We start from the raw sequence: 15,791 nt of genomic DNA, 5'->3' as shown, positions 1-15,791 counted from the left end.
TGTTCTTATTTTACAGAGGCTGCTGACCTCGGAAGGGGTCTTTTTGACTGGGAGCCAAGGCTGGTTTTTGATGCCCTGATGATGCATCAGTGCCGGCATGGTGCTCCTCCACCCGCAAGGGTACAAGGAGTACCTTGGCGTGTGTGTGGAAACTCTAGGGAGATGCTCACAGACCTGAAGAGGAAGTGCTGTGGCTGGGAGCCAGCCCTTTGCATTAGCCAATTGCTATCATTCTCCTCGATGCCTTGATGACTACCTTGATGCAGGGTTTCTGCATATTCACAGGAACTACAAGGAGGACATCAACGTACTTGGCAGAGCAAGGGAGCCTTGGAATGGCAACCAGGAGTACCACTACACTGCATATAGAGCGTTTATTTATTGGCAACATGGTGCAGCAGGCCAGGGAAAACGGTTACTTATTCCTAGCTGTGTGTATGGCTGTTCATACTGGTCATTCCAGGATGGCAGCATGTCTCTACCTGTCCATATGTCTGTGTGGCTGTTCTAGTCTAGTTCTAGTGACCAAGTAATATCCATTGTTTCGGAAAAATACCGGCCAATTTTGCGAATTGTTTGGATAATACCACCACTTTACACCTGATTCAGTTTAAACTACTGTGATCTGTAAAGCCGATGGTAGTCGGTCACGTACAGGCTAAGTCTGGCTAGTTCTGTATGCAAGAAACGTGCTGGGCCTAGTTGTGTCTCCCAATATCACCTTTAATATTCAATCTCAGTTTAAATAAAGGAACCCGTCCATCACACTGCGTACATGGATCATATGTGAAGTGTGGCTTACATTCTTTCCGACTCTGGAGGACCTGGATCGCTCCATCCTTTTCGACCATGGAGCCTGTTCACCTCTCTGAGGCCTCACCTATTGACTCTTTCTTAACCCCTTTCCCTTCCATAAAGGGTATGATCTCATGTCTGTATGATCTTATCCACTCATTATGTCCAGCCTCTTTAATACAAAAACTCAACTGATCTGGGGGAGGAGGTCCCAGAGAAGTTGTGGGATGTCTGCATCGGGTTCACTCCTCATCTATTTGTGCAAGACATGGTCTGACCCAATGCACAAACCTTCACCTTACACACTTAACTAAAATCTTTCTAAGATTTATAATGATGTTGACCCTACATGTGATAGATGTCGCCCCGGCCCCTGCTACCCACATCCATGTTTTGGTCATGCCCTTCCCTACACACCTATTGCCTTTAACTCAATTTCAGATTGTATTAGGACTCAGTTTGAACCAAGAGCAATCACAGCATTGTTTGGGGTTCCACCTTCCACTCACTAGCATTTGTCACCTTATTAGCTAGACATCTGATTTTACTGAGGTGGAAATCACCTCCACCACCCTCTCATTCCTCATGGATCAAGAACATTTATCACTTTGTTAAAGTGGAACAAATTAGGTGTACTATAAATGTTTCACTTGCCAAATGTAATAAAAAATTTTGACAGTGGTGTTTGCTGCTATTCTGGAGTAATGTTTCTAACCACTTTAATGTACTTCCACTTGAATTTCTATCTATCTGTTCCTTGGCTGTAGTGACAGCTAACAAGCAATCAGCTGTTGTAAATGACAGAGAGCAAGGTGTGTGTTTATTGTCCTTGTTGTAACCACCTAGACTAGAAAAGATGTAAAAATATGTACAAATGTATAATATACATTTCCAATAGTTTTAGCTGCTATATATGAAAGAGGTTCACTTGCAAACCATGTGATTGCTACCTTTTTGTTCTGTCACACCTAACAGCAAATACATCTAGTATATAAAAATAGTTAGCATTGCAATCAAGACCTATCTTGGGAAGTAAATTGTAATGTCCTTGTGTGCATATAAAACTCATATCTTCTTGCCATCATTAGACAGCATAGGCAGTCTGTTCAGCTGAAAGTTGTAGTCAAGGGCAGCAAGTAGAACTCTGGTTTTGTAGACTTATGGTGAGAATGCGGAGCGTTTGCTGGCATACATCAGAATGTGGCTCTGAAATGCCTCAATGTCAGCAGTAGATCTATGAGGACATTAAACACATATTTTGAACGTATATAGTATATAGTGTAGTTGTTACCGGTCAACAGGATGTTCGTTCCAAGCATTAAGTCACCTGCAAATATCCCAAACTTGAAGGTCGGCTGTGAGGTCCAACTCCAGAAAACATGACCATGAGAACAAACCTAAACATAAAAAGAAATGTGTTGGCTTTTGGGATGCACAGCTATTCATAAAAACTCAAAGTGGTAAATGTAGCTAATTTGTAGCAGAGCATGTTACACATCCAGGAAACCAATTATAGTGGACAAAGACAGACAGAAATCTACTAATTATGGTATGGTTATGAGAATTACCCATTCAACACTGAGGGCAGTACACCTTTCTTGAATGATACACTCAAATGGGAGGAGGCTTTGGCACAACAATCCAGTCAATATTTTGTGGGGACACTGTTTCACTGGAAGGTGAACCAATGCAGCCAGCTGACGAATGTTTTCTTCATAAATGATGGATGCAGGGGAACAAATGATGTCTTCTTCAATCAGGACCTTATGAGACTCTGTAGGAAGCAGCAAATCATGCAATGGAGGCATCTTTTTAGTAGGTACAAGGTTCTAAGGGAGGTCATGGATTGTCTCATCAACTGTGATGAGACTGTAAGATCAGACAGACAACAATAGTGAAATGTGTATGTAAAAAATAAATAAATAAATAAATACACACACACATACACAACAGTGTAATGTAAAATCAACTTAGTGATAGTGAAATCACAAATGGGGGGGGCAGAGTCCTTGTCAGAACTGTTAGTCTCTCCTCAGCTATTTTTCCTGAGATACTTTCAAGCTTTCAAGCTCAGAGGCCAATTCATTCCTGTCACACAGAGATGAAGCTTTAATTCAAAAGGGATCATAAAACATAAGCCTTTAAAATAAACACATAAAATCAGACATCTTAACTTACACACAATTTTCCAGAGTGTTGACTTGGTCCTGGTCAAGGTTCATCTCTTCCTCATCAAAACTAGGATGACAGTGAGAATGATGAGATAGAGGACTGACTGAGAACATAATGCAAACATAATGAACATGAACTTGAAATGACAGATTTGTACAGTACATATGTACACATGTACAGCACAAGAAAAGCTCATATTGGCTAATTGCATGTTTTGACCCAAGCTGCAGTAGGCCGCAGCCTGCGTTTTTATACTATTGGGGTAGCGTATGTTAGTTAACCCTGCTGCTAGCTAGAGTTTAGCATTTAGAATACAGTTAGAACTAAGAATGGGATATCGTAACTAGAGGCTATGACAAGGCTTGCAAAATTAGTAATCAAAGTAATGCATGTTCATGTTTAACTTATACAACCATAAAGGTTGCATACATGAAAGCCAAAAAGAAAAAAAAATCGATCCACAACCAGCACCAGCTAGCATTGTAAAAGCAATTAAATGGCCATGATATGCTACAGTAAGCCAACTAGCGATTGCAACGTTTGCAGAACAAATTCATAATATTGGTAACAGCTAGTTAGCTGTCATGCCTACTCTAGCCGGTCACTAATGAAAACAGACATGTAACATTATGTACCCATCAAGTCAAGTTGGAACCCTTTTTGCAGCTCATAGGGCTCTCCGTCTCAGAAAAGCCAGACCAACGTTGACTCTGGTCTTATCTCTATCTTTGTCTTTGTCTTTTTAGCTGAAGAATGTGGTTTCTTCGGTGGAGGAAATTCTGGAAGGTCACCTTCAGCTGAAGGCTTCGAACTGCACTCTGCTATTTCACTTTTACAATGCTTTGTGGGAGGTCACACTCTTAGGGCCCTATCTTATGCCCGGCACAAAGCAGCACCAAGCGTGACGCAAGTGTCTTTGTTAGTTTCAGACCGACGCAGTTGTCATTTTCCCATCCAGCGCCCACGTTGTTTAAATAGCAAATGCACTTGCGCCCATCAGAGCGCCCATGGGCGTGTTGGTCTTAAAATGAGGTGTGGTCAGGCGCATCATTGACGCATTGCTATCTTGAGGCAGCAGAGTGATTGCGCTATTGACCAACAAAAACCTGGTCTGAAGTCAATGGCACAGCCTTTCACAAGGGCACATTATCAAGATAGTAATATACGCCTACATAGGCAGGTGCACAACATACACTCACAAGTACAATGTCGACATAATGGTTAGTCATAATATTTATCAGAATGAACTAGTCGCAGTAATGACGGATGAAATTGTTTAATTATTTGACCAAATTGTGGCAATACAAATAGGTATTTAAACAGACGGACAACAACGAATTAGACACAGATCGACTTTCTTGCTGCATCAATACATGATGACGTGAGGGAAATACATGGGAAAATAAATGAGATGAAAACAATGATTACACTAAAGAAGAAAATAAATCTGGACAGTTTCTAGATGCTGCCAGCAGCAGGATCAGCACGTTGGAGAGCTGATCAAGTCCTGATAACTGTGTTAATGATTCTTTACATGATTGAAATTAATGATTTAATTTTTTTAGCAATATTTAACAAATATTCTTTAACATTTTTGAGATTACAGTGATCAGGTTTCCATACTTTCAGCAATTAAAATCCCGCTGATTTTAGCTGTTACTCCATGACTGAACAAAACGATTTTAAAGAAACCAAATCTGTAATTAAAAAAATAAACCTCTTCAAAAACCAAACAAAAATACAAATTACAAAGACAAATTAATGAAATGGATCTTAAACTGGTGGTCTGGGGCTGACAATGGCAGGGTTCAGGAGCAGCAGGGGCCAGTGTGCTCTTTATGGATCGTGTGCTCTCACTTTGCACATGAGCAGATCCATTTCCTCTGCAGAGAGGTGTTCCTTCTTACTACTTGGCAAATGCACCATCATAATAGCAATCCACCAAGGTGAAAGCACACCTGGTTTTTAAAGGGAATGGGAGATGACACTCTGATCGGTTTATTGCATGTTCTGTCGAAAACACACCCATGATTAATTAGGAAACTATGGACAACCCCTTTGAGCCATGGGCCTAGTGCATCAACCATTTTTTCTGCCGTTAAAATAGCAAAAGTGGATTTGGACACACCCTAAATGCAATCGCGCCATGCACTTCAGACCGTGCACTTTAGATCATTAAAATAGGGCCTTAGTCTCTTTATGAATGCTGGGAGGGCCCACCAAAATAAAGAACAGAGAAGTTCGGATTACAACACACACAGAGGGAGTGTGACTTCATTCTCTGCTCAGGACGCCATTATTCCACTGTATCTTCACATAGCAAATAGTTGTTTGCTGCTATATTAATGTTCAAAGTCTCGCAAATAGCACCTTTAACTTTAATAGTTTTATATTAAAAGGCTGGTGAATCATATTTAACTGTGCTTTAATCAACAGAGAAAACATGTAGAAATTATTTTGTTTTTGAATTATTTAATTAATGTAATTGTTTTAACTATTAATTAAATGTCATAAAATGCATGTAAAGATTAAATATGAATCTATTTTTAATTATAAAATCAATCCCATCCATTTATTTCACATGCAGTTCAAATGGTGCCTGTTAATCAGACTGAATTGTCATTTTGTTTCACTTCATTGAAATGCTGAACAAATCAGAGATGTGAGTGGAGATTCAGAGGTCTGGAACCAGGGTAGTACAAATCTGGACTGGAGAGGAAGAGCACATCATGTGTTCCAGCTCATCTTTTATTCATCTTTTTTTCATTCACTTAATTTTCTTACAATTTTTCATTTAGTGCTGACATCAAAGGTGTTTATTGTGTTTTGTACTGGCACCCTGTGTACACAAGCCAGTAATAGCTGAAATAAATATAATATTTTAATTAGAAACATGATGAGAAAAAGACACTGAACCATTCAGGGTTGCAATTTAAACACACTAAAAAAATAAATAGATAAAAGGATAAGGAATCAAAGCAGTAAAAACCTAGTTAATCCTGAAAGAACTACTGTACAATCAACCTGATCTAATCATTGCTGGGAAGGACAAGTTAGATGAGTCCTGCAAGAATCTGTCATGTCTATTAAAACACTGAAAGTTGAAATGCAAAGCATCAACCTCTGGGATTGTTAAATTCAGAAAAAAATAGTTCAATGGCAGTTTACTGAATGTTGTCAAGTTTCAAGATTTCAAGATTCAAGATTTAGTTTAGTGTCATTTTCTTGTGTATTTGCATACACACAAAAAAGAAATGCCGTTCCTCCCAGCCCACAGCAGTGCAACAACAACAGAAAGGATAAAGATATACTGTATATCTAAAAAATTCCTTTAAAAATGATAAAAAAAAAAACATAAATCCTATGAGAAAAAAACAAAAAAACGAGTGACCAGCACAGTTCATAATCCATTTTGTTATCCAAAGAACTTTAGGCAACATGATTGTTGGAGCCGCTGGTTTGTATGAGTTAACAGTTAGCCTAGCTTATACTCCTCCATGCTTGCTCCGTTTCCATATCCTGTCGCACCACTTTCAATGTTTCCTCTCACAGCTCCAGGCAAGGCCATGGTCTTCTTTGGGTCCACTGGATGTAGCAGACCAGGCGCACTCAGCTGATTAAGCTCTCCCAGCCAGTATTTCTTGTATCAAAAGTCTTTGTTATGAATGTCCAAAAGAAACTGATGATCATAGACATATTTCCCTTGCACTCCACATTATGACACAGACGTAGACAAGGACAAAGACACTGCAAAGTCGGGAACTAGGAGAGGCTGCTACAAATGTCGGTCACGCTGCCATCACACCAGTTCATGGAAAGAGAGAGAGAGAGAATACCACCAACAAGGACCCCTTAAGTTCTCTTGTCTTCACAGAATAACTCTTCTGTTAGCTTTCTCGGTGCAGTTTCTCCTTTGGAATGTTGGTAACAGTGGCAGGTAGCAGTTAGCAGTTGACAGCTAGCTAGTTATTTTAATTTAAAAAATATATCCAAAGATTGTATTGATTCCAATTCTTACTTCACAATGTTAAGTTCAGCTACAGGAGGATAAAATACACATTCACTTAATGAATAGTTTGTAATAGCTTTAAAAGGTTATACCCACTTTAGGACACTACGGCAAAACCTGAATTAAATGTGTAATCATTACGCAAGTTATGCAGTGTTATCTGTCACGTAAATACATAACAAATGGTATAACTTGGATAGCTGTGTGATTGTTTGTTAAGGAGATATTCATTTTAGATTTTATTACAATTTCTACTACATGTGACACTACTGCCCTCTAGTGTTAAATTTGGAATGTACTTATGTTAAGCGTAAATAAAAGTAGTTATGCAATGGTATTTTAAAATCCCAATCAAAGTGCTTCGCTTTTGATCTATTAACCTCAAAGACCACAATATTTTGACAGTTAAATTAGATAAGTAGTTGTATTAAAAGAATGAATTTTCTGAAGTATGTTAAGATATAATGTTTGAAGGTTGAAGTTTTAAACAATAGTCATATTGAATGTTTTTATATTATGAAGTACAAGTTATGTTGAATTTATATTTGAATATGTTTCTGAAGTAATATAATCACATAAGTGTCACTTAACTTTATTTTATTTGCTATAGTATTAAACTTTTCTTTCAGTGAAGATGGTTTGAGAAAGTTGAATCAATTAAGGCTGGATGTCTAGACATCATGAAAAGTGTTAATATGAAGGTTAATGTTTGATATGTTGATAGAAGCACTGACTTATTACAAAATGAATGTATCATGTTGAACTAGTTTTTCTGAATGGATTTACAATATATGATACAAGATGATATGAAGTATTCAGAGATAGCGACTGAAGTGTGAACTTTACGTGTAAAACTTAATTCCCCAGTGTAAGAAAGTTATTTGCTATCTCAGGTCAAAACCAACCACACCTTAAAAGTCCAGAACGAAGGAATTGAATATTCATCAATAATTCGGCATGAAAGCATTTAAAACACACCCAAAGCTCTGCCTGCATTGACCAAAATTATAAATAGGAAAGCTTAACTGAAGTCAGTTGAGCTGGCCTCCAAACTCATGAGAAAATTCTTATGATGACGTCTCTTTTCTTTGTTTTTCAACCGAGTGTATGCATATTTTAACCAACCAATGCCTGAATTTTCCACTTAAAAGCCATCTGGAAGCAGATAGCGACGCCTGAAACTGGAACTTGGCCTGCTTGCTGACCGCAGTCGGCCCAAATGGGAGTTAAAACATAAGATTCTTTTCAGAGCAGCCTAAAACGGCTTGACTACTCTCCACCAGTGGTTCTACACCACTGCACCAAAAAGACTCAACCTGGTCTAAACCAGGCCTGCTGCACCAAACTGTAACCACAGCTACAGTTTAATCCACAGCAACATTGGACCTGCCAAGATGACATCTCTGCAGCAAGGAAACTCATCAATAGTAAGGCATAACATGGCTTTGTGATCAAGGCTTGATGTCAAATAATGTTAAAATTAAAAGATCATTTCTTTAGAGAGGTTGACTTAGCTTTCTCTTAGCATTCCCTGTTGCAATACGTTAGCCTTGAGTCACACACTTCAAGCCACTATTCCTGAATAATTTTCTTTATTATTTTGTTTTTATTATTATTTATAGGCATTTTTTTTTTTAAATTTATTATCTTATGCTTTATTGTGTATCCTCAAGATGTTTAGCTATTAATAAATGTCTTCATATATCCTAAGAAGCTGTTGTGTGATTTCTTTGAGCACAGTAAACGGACGTAATGAAGAAATGTTATCATGTCACATTACTATGAGCATTAATAATAACAGTTTTACTAATAATGGAACAATTATATGGAGTTGTTGCATGATGCGCTCCTACAAGGCAGTCGAAGTCCATTGTGTGATTCAGCTCAGCTGCAGTGACCCTGCAGATGCAGCCTCCTTCACCCGAGGGAACAGCTTGTTTGCAAAAGCACTGCCTCTCTGTGGAGTCACTTTGGTGTTGATACGCTGAGATTCGATTTTTTATTGTTCAAAGAGGTCTGTTATTGCCATCAGGGTTTATATCTCATCACAGGGAGACATCAAAGGGAGATGAAGCATTCGTGTGATTCTTTAGAGTGTGCCTTCTGGAGGAAACCAGCTCCATCTCTTTGGTAAGAGGGACTCTTGAAGATCCCTTTCCTTCATGAGTCAATTTTATTTCTTTGCTTGGGCAAAGACAAAAACAAGCAAAGAAAAAAAATATTTGCTTGTCTTTGCTTTCTTTTGATTCATTTTGTGCTGTATCAGTGTCTGCATACAAGTTGCATGAAAATTAACATGAATAGTGCACAATGGAAATGAGAGAGATACTCATTGATGGAAAATCTAAATCAATTCTAATCTGAACAGCAGTGGTTAGAGCTCTGAATTGTTTATCAGAGTTGAAGATGTTATGTAACAAAAGGAGAAGCTGTAGACTAAAAGAAAGAAATCAGCTTTCAAAATAATCCTACAGATTAGGAGAAAAACCTTAAATCTTTATTACTTTTGGGCTCTGAGTCTTTTTCTCTTTCTCTCTTTTGTGTTTGGTCTCAGTAAAAATACTTGATGAAACACTGAGATGATCAAGAAATCATTTTACTGCTAAGCCTCAATCAAGTGTATGATTTTAAGTATACATTTTCAGCATTTCTTAACATTGAGTATGTTGCCTCCATATTCATGTCCTCAGACCATTCTTTTTCGCCATCTTACCAGCATGGCTCTAGGGATGGCAATGTCTGTTGGCCCAACACATCCCCATAATGAAATGACCACATAGGTGGATTGTTACTGCACCCCAGAATGACCTATAGGAGCGTTCTCTAACATGACGCCTCTATCAACAGTAATTGTAAAAAATAATTATGTTTTATCATGTGACAATGCTGTGGTTAAGGTCTGGTTAGGTTCCCCAGATAATAATTACTATGGCCACTATATGGTGTCTGTCACTCAAACATAACTATAGGTAGTTTTTGCCGGCTTAATTTTCAACCTACAGTATACTGTCATTTTTCTTGTGAGAATGGACTGGTCAGCCGGTCCACCACTTTTGTGCACGCTGAAATATCTCAAGTTTTGTTCAGACATTCTTATCCTCCAGAGTATCAGTCCTATTCGTTGGTGATCCACCGACATTTCCTCCAGCACCACCATGATGTTGTTGGCGTGTAGTGAAATATGTTGAAAACTATTGGATGAGTTGCCATTATATTTAGTGCAAGTATCCATGGTGCCCAGAGGATGAATCTTAATGACTTTTTTGATTACCCGAACTTTCCTCTAGCACCACCAGCAGGTGAATGTTTTGACTTCTTGTGTGATATATCTAAACATCTACTGAATGTATTAGCACAAAATATATGTAAAATATATACAAATTTGTACATACATTCATGGCTCCTGGAGGATGAATCCTACTGACTGTGATGATCCCCTGACTTTTCCTAGTGCCACCATAACGTTCATATTTATGTTTTTTAATAAGTAAGCAATTAAGTAAGTAAGTAAAGTTTATTTAGCATAGCACCTTTCACAGAGCAAAGACACAAAGTGCTAGGAGCCTTTTTGCTAGGAGCCACTTTATTCAAAATGGTGGAGCAATGTGTGTTAAAGGAGTATAACAGATGAGTAACATCATTGCGAGAAGGCAACACTGCACTTGGGTCAAAAGCTGTAGAAAACTGCAGAAAAGGCGATTTAAGATGCAACAGCAATTTATACATTTGCTGGGCAAAGAATCTAAATTGAGAAATAGGTTGAATAGAACTCATTCATGGTCAGTAACATGCAGCTTCTCAGAACAAATAGAATCAATATTTAAAGCAAAAGTAAAAACAAGGTATGACCCCTAATATGTGTGGGACCAGACATGTGTTGAATAAAATTAAAAGTGCTCAGTAACATTAATAAAATCAGCATCACAGCTACAAGAAATGTCACCTACATGAATATTAAATCACCAACCATAACAACTCTGTTCAACCTAACAATAGAATTCAGACATTAAGAACTATTATAACGGTCAGTAAATTAAAGAGTCGGTAAATTAAAATACAGTAAAATGGATTTGAACAACTAACTTTGGTCATCTGCAATTCAAACGAGGAGAAAGCCCCAGTTCTCACCAGCCACCATCAGGTCAAAATATCTCTTTGTCTACTACTTTGGTTTAGTAGTAGACAAAGTAGACAGTGACATTCACATTAGCCTCAGTTGTACTTGGTTATTGGTTATTGCTAATTTGCAAATGCTAACATCACATCCGCATGTAAGCTAGTTGTTGTGAGCAGGTTAGCATGCTGATGCTGGCATTTAGCTCAAAGCACCACTATGCTGAAGTACCTCCTCACAGAGTCACTAGCATGGATAAAGCCTCTTAGTCATGTTTCTTATGTAAGCATTTACAATGATAACGGCTTGTAACTGTTACTTCTTCCATAATTTGCATCTGACGTAAATGGCATGGTCTGTGAGTAATTTGGACATTTTAACATGTGAGCTGCAATTGGCTACTTTAGATCATTTCCTCCTGCTCATGTTTACACTTGTCACTCATCAAAAGAAATTCCATACTTGCCATGTAAGACTCACAAATGTATCTACAATTTGCGAGAGATGACCACATGTAAGTCATGATGCTACCACCATTTGTGATCTACTATACATGTAATCAGTGCTTGCAAATAATTTTGTGAAACAGACACCAGGTTTGGTTTGAAGTCTCCAGAACCAAAAAGGCTTAAGTCCTCTGATCTAATGGGCAGATTGAAATAAAACTAACTGAGCACATTCATTGTCAGTATCTAATTAACATTGATGCCTCTGGGGTCTGTTGGGGGGGGGGGGGGGGGGGGGTTAGGCTGTAATCTGCTTATCACTAGACATTAGTAGATGGGTTAAGACTGAGTCAATACCACACAGTGTTTTATTCCCATGAATGTTTTGGAAGCAGAATGATTGTGATTTTACCTCTTTGCAGCCCATACGGATGAGTGGATGATCTTCCTTGGCTATGGTGGTAAACACCAGAGGAAAGTAATATACAAACATATATTGTTACAGCAATAGACAAATATGAAAGATAACAGAGGGGTTAGGGGAGAGAGCAATCAAAATCCGTTTTTCTTTTCTCAGTCAAATGAAGTCAGTGTGAAACCAGCATGAATTTCATGACTAACAATTCTAGAGAAAACCTCAATTTTTGAGAGGCAATTTTTTACCTTCTTTATCTGTTTCACCAACATCCATGATAATGTCTGCTGCTCTTATTAAGTGTATTGCACTGCATGTTGTAAAACCTCATTTGAACATGACGTCATTCTTGACTCAATGAATACTTCCTTTGTCCTGCTACTGTCTGTGGTAATCAAGCACTGAAAATAGAAACAGATTTTCTGTAATGAGGACTGCATCCATTTGGACATGTTGTCACTATAAAAGATACTCAGATCAGCTGCTCCTTGTGCTTTTCTGTGGCTATAAGCAACAAAATGACAGAGACAGGAAGTCAATGATGATGTTGATAATGTATAATCACACTTGGTCTTTTGTCCACACAGAGCTGCTATTGGCAGTATCACAGTTCCAGACATTTACTGTCTACATCATCCCTTGTGAGGATAAGTGTTCGCTTTCTCTGGCGTTAACAAATAGCAGGAGGTGAGGTATCAGATTAGAGGTGTCCTCGGGCAGCCAAAACACACATTAATCCTGTAATGATGCACTATGCTGAAGTGAACACCATTATTTTTCAGATGACATGGAGCAAAAGATGGCGAAGTATCAAGCTGCTCAATCAACTGGTCAATATCTGAAATCTTATCTCATAACATCTGAAGATTTTCCTCAAATTCACATCAAAAATTATTCATAATGTACACAATAAATTTTTAATATATCTTACAGATTGGATAACATAAGTGACTGCATCTAACTGTCAATTAGCTTATTTATTTTCTGGAAAAGTCTGTTAGGTATTCCTGACAAGGTTAGAGTTGTAAGACAGAGTTTGTTGTCTGGTGAAGAATTTATCCCTGTGGGTGTTTCTATGAGCAGATGGTTCAGTGAAAGTGTGAGCCTTGGACAGGAGCATCTAGCAGAGGCTGTGGATAACGGTACAGAAGGTGTCAATGATCCTGGCGCTAAGGATATTGCTCAGGTAGTAAATTTAAGATCCCAGTGGATTATATAAGAAAGTGTAGCTGTGATAGCATTTGTCTTTTTTTCCCCAGAATGCATCTAATGTCACAGTTAGTTTTGAGTAGTTTTGGATGTCTTCAGACTCAGTAAAAGTACAAAATTTTTATAACATATTTTTTTCACAGCTAGAAATAAATTCAACATCTGGATTTGCAGCAGACATGATCAATGTTGGAGCAATGTCAGACACATGACCCCAGCCTGATGTTTGACATGACCACTTGTATCTCCTGGTGTGTGTGTCAGAGATGCAAGAAAAATGGTTGTGTAAAACATAGTGCTACAACCAATGGCCAGAGACATGCATTTCAACACTGCCGCGCATGGAGATAAACATAATGCAGGAGAGTGTCTTACGCCTTGCACAGAGGGTCAGGATTGACCTCCAGGGAGTAGCTGACCTTCCTGACACAGGAGAGGATAACACAGTGTTTTGAATGGCAGTGTGGAACTCTAGTTCCAGGTCACAGATTTGACAGCCTAAGCAGCTGTCCCTGGAGAATGAATACCTCATTGTGAGACTTGATTACATTAAAAGGTCAGTTAATCTAAATTCTTAAAAATATGTATATTTTTCCTCTTAGCTCCAATGTGTCTAGCCATAGAGATAGTTAAGTGTTCTTTGCCCAGGTTTGAACATATTTGCCACTGAAGCTTCTTCCATCACAGCAATACTATAATGGTGGAATTTTGTTTGTGGCATTCTGAGCTTTGAAAACTTCAACACTCAGGATAATCAATAGACATTTGTCCAAATTTGCATTTGAAAGTTCTGTTTACAGGTCTTGGGGAACACTACTGCATATATGAAATCTCCACTTGAAGCTACATTAGCTGCTACTAACATGACACAACTGGATCTTTTTTTGACAAAGAAGAGTGGGATAAAAAAAGACAATATCTTGGTTTTGCTGCATCGATTTTGATATTTTTTTAAACTGTCCATTGTGAGTCCAATAACGTTATAGGAGTGCAATGCTAATTCGGTGTAGTACTCTTTGTTGGCATGGTTACAATAACAACTGTGTGGTTAAGGTTAGGGGACTATTGATCATGATTAAAATAAAAACAATGTTGACTTGCGGTTGGAAATAAGAAACAAAAAGCAACTCCCATGTTAAAGTCTGATGTTTTTGTTAACCCATCCATCCACCCTGACCTCCTCCCTACATGGGCCTTGTCATTCTTATAAAAAATAAATCTATAAAACTAAACCTGATTTCCTCCTTTGCTCTTATCATAATTACTATGGCCCCTAGAGGGCTGTGTCACAAAATATCCAATACTCAGTTTCTTACCTCTAACTCTCTGACAGCTACATGGGTGTAGCTGTACAATCTCCTTACACCTGAGGTGAAAATTATCCCCATCTGTTGAATTATTAGTGCCTTCTCTGACTTCACCAATGCCAGTCTTTTCCTTGCACCATTATGGTTATCTGAATGGCTAATCTCCCATTCCTTAGCTCTCATCAAAGAAAGACTCACACCACCATCATCTTCATCCCTCCTCCTTTTGTGATTAATGCCAACCTCGTAACACCCTTATGTTTCCAAGCTTGTACTTGAGGCTCACTTTATACCCATTGACCATGTTCTGCTGCCTGGTTCTTGAAAGCAATAATGTTTATTTACAAGAGTAGGAGAGATCTGGTCGTGAACAGAATATGCTTAAGAACAGCCTTGGCAATATTTCTGTCCCTTGTTATGCTCATACATTTGTCTGGCTTCTCATGTTTCCTCTTATCCTTGCATAGTTTCAATTACACATTGTAGGAGAAAACTGCAATGGGAAATGGCCAAGGCCACTTAGACGTAGTTCTTTGCAGGTAGTTCTTGCTCAAAACTGAGGGTCTCTGAGATTAATTTATGAAAGAAACAGGGAGGACCCTGAGTTAACAGAGTACAAAACTGGCTGAGCAAGTGCAGATAGCTCACCCCAAAGAATGTGCAAGATGGCACACTCTGCAGGAAACTCAGAAATATCTAATTACACATAGCTATTTCCAGAAAGTAATTGTGCAGATGCTTAACTGGCTCAGGTACTTTGGGTAGATTGGGTAGAAGAAAGAAAGTTTACAGAGGGCACAAAATGATTGGGAAACCAGACAATATGTATGGACAACGCAGCAAGGAGTTATGTAAATCATGTCACTGTGTGTAAAATTATGTTAAACCATTCTTTGTTGAATCAAAACATATAGACAGGGAAAAAACAGGTGCCTGCACAAGGAAGAGAATATTAATGAGTTTACACAGCCAGTATATGGCATTCATTCAGGTGAGCCCAATCAGCTGACAACATTCCAACCTCTACCCATTAATTTCCTTAACTAGGAGACTAGTGACTAAACTCCAGCAGCCAATTACAAGAATTTATTGACGCCTCACTTAGTGATTCTATCTAACAGACCCCCTAAAAATTCTGGAAAAAGTGACTTGGGGATAAAAACATGTACCCATGGTTTGTAGCAGCACAGCAGTTTCTGAGATATTCACAAGGGGAAAATATGTTGGTGATGAGAGAAAAGAATGTAATTGCAGCTATAAATTCATTTTTTTTGTCTCAGCAAAAAGGGAGCTTCAGTTATGAAGAGGTGGTATGATTTGCCAG

The 15,791-nt window shown here is 38.4% G+C and overlaps 2 long non-coding RNA genes across 2 annotated transcripts; one reads left to right on the top strand and one right to left on the bottom strand.

The window, feature by feature from the left end:
- Nucleotides 1-1,802: 1,802 nt before the first annotated feature.
- LOC121906533 lies at nucleotides 1,803-2,563 on the bottom strand. The gene is made up of 3 exons (XR_006098662.1): nucleotides 2,364-2,563; nucleotides 2,123-2,192; nucleotides 1,803-2,029 (listed from the first exon to the last, which is right to left on the bottom strand). It is a non-coding gene; the product is annotated as an uncharacterized LOC121906533 (long non-coding RNA).
- A 10,007-nt stretch (nucleotides 2,564-12,570) lies between these two features.
- LOC121906630 lies at nucleotides 12,571-13,117 on the top strand. The gene is made up of 3 exons (XR_006098697.1): nucleotides 12,571-12,638; nucleotides 12,734-12,781; nucleotides 13,035-13,117. It is a non-coding gene; the product is annotated as an uncharacterized LOC121906630 (long non-coding RNA).
- Nucleotides 13,118-15,791: the final 2,674 nt, after the last annotated feature.

Source organism: Thunnus maccoyii, chromosome 11, assembly GCF_910596095.1.
Source record: "Thunnus maccoyii chromosome 11, fThuMac1.1, whole genome shotgun sequence".
Classification (NCBI taxonomy): Eukaryota; Metazoa; Chordata; class Actinopteri; order Scombriformes; family Scombridae; genus Thunnus; species Thunnus maccoyii.
This window is presented reverse-complemented; position numbering and strand designations above follow the sequence as displayed.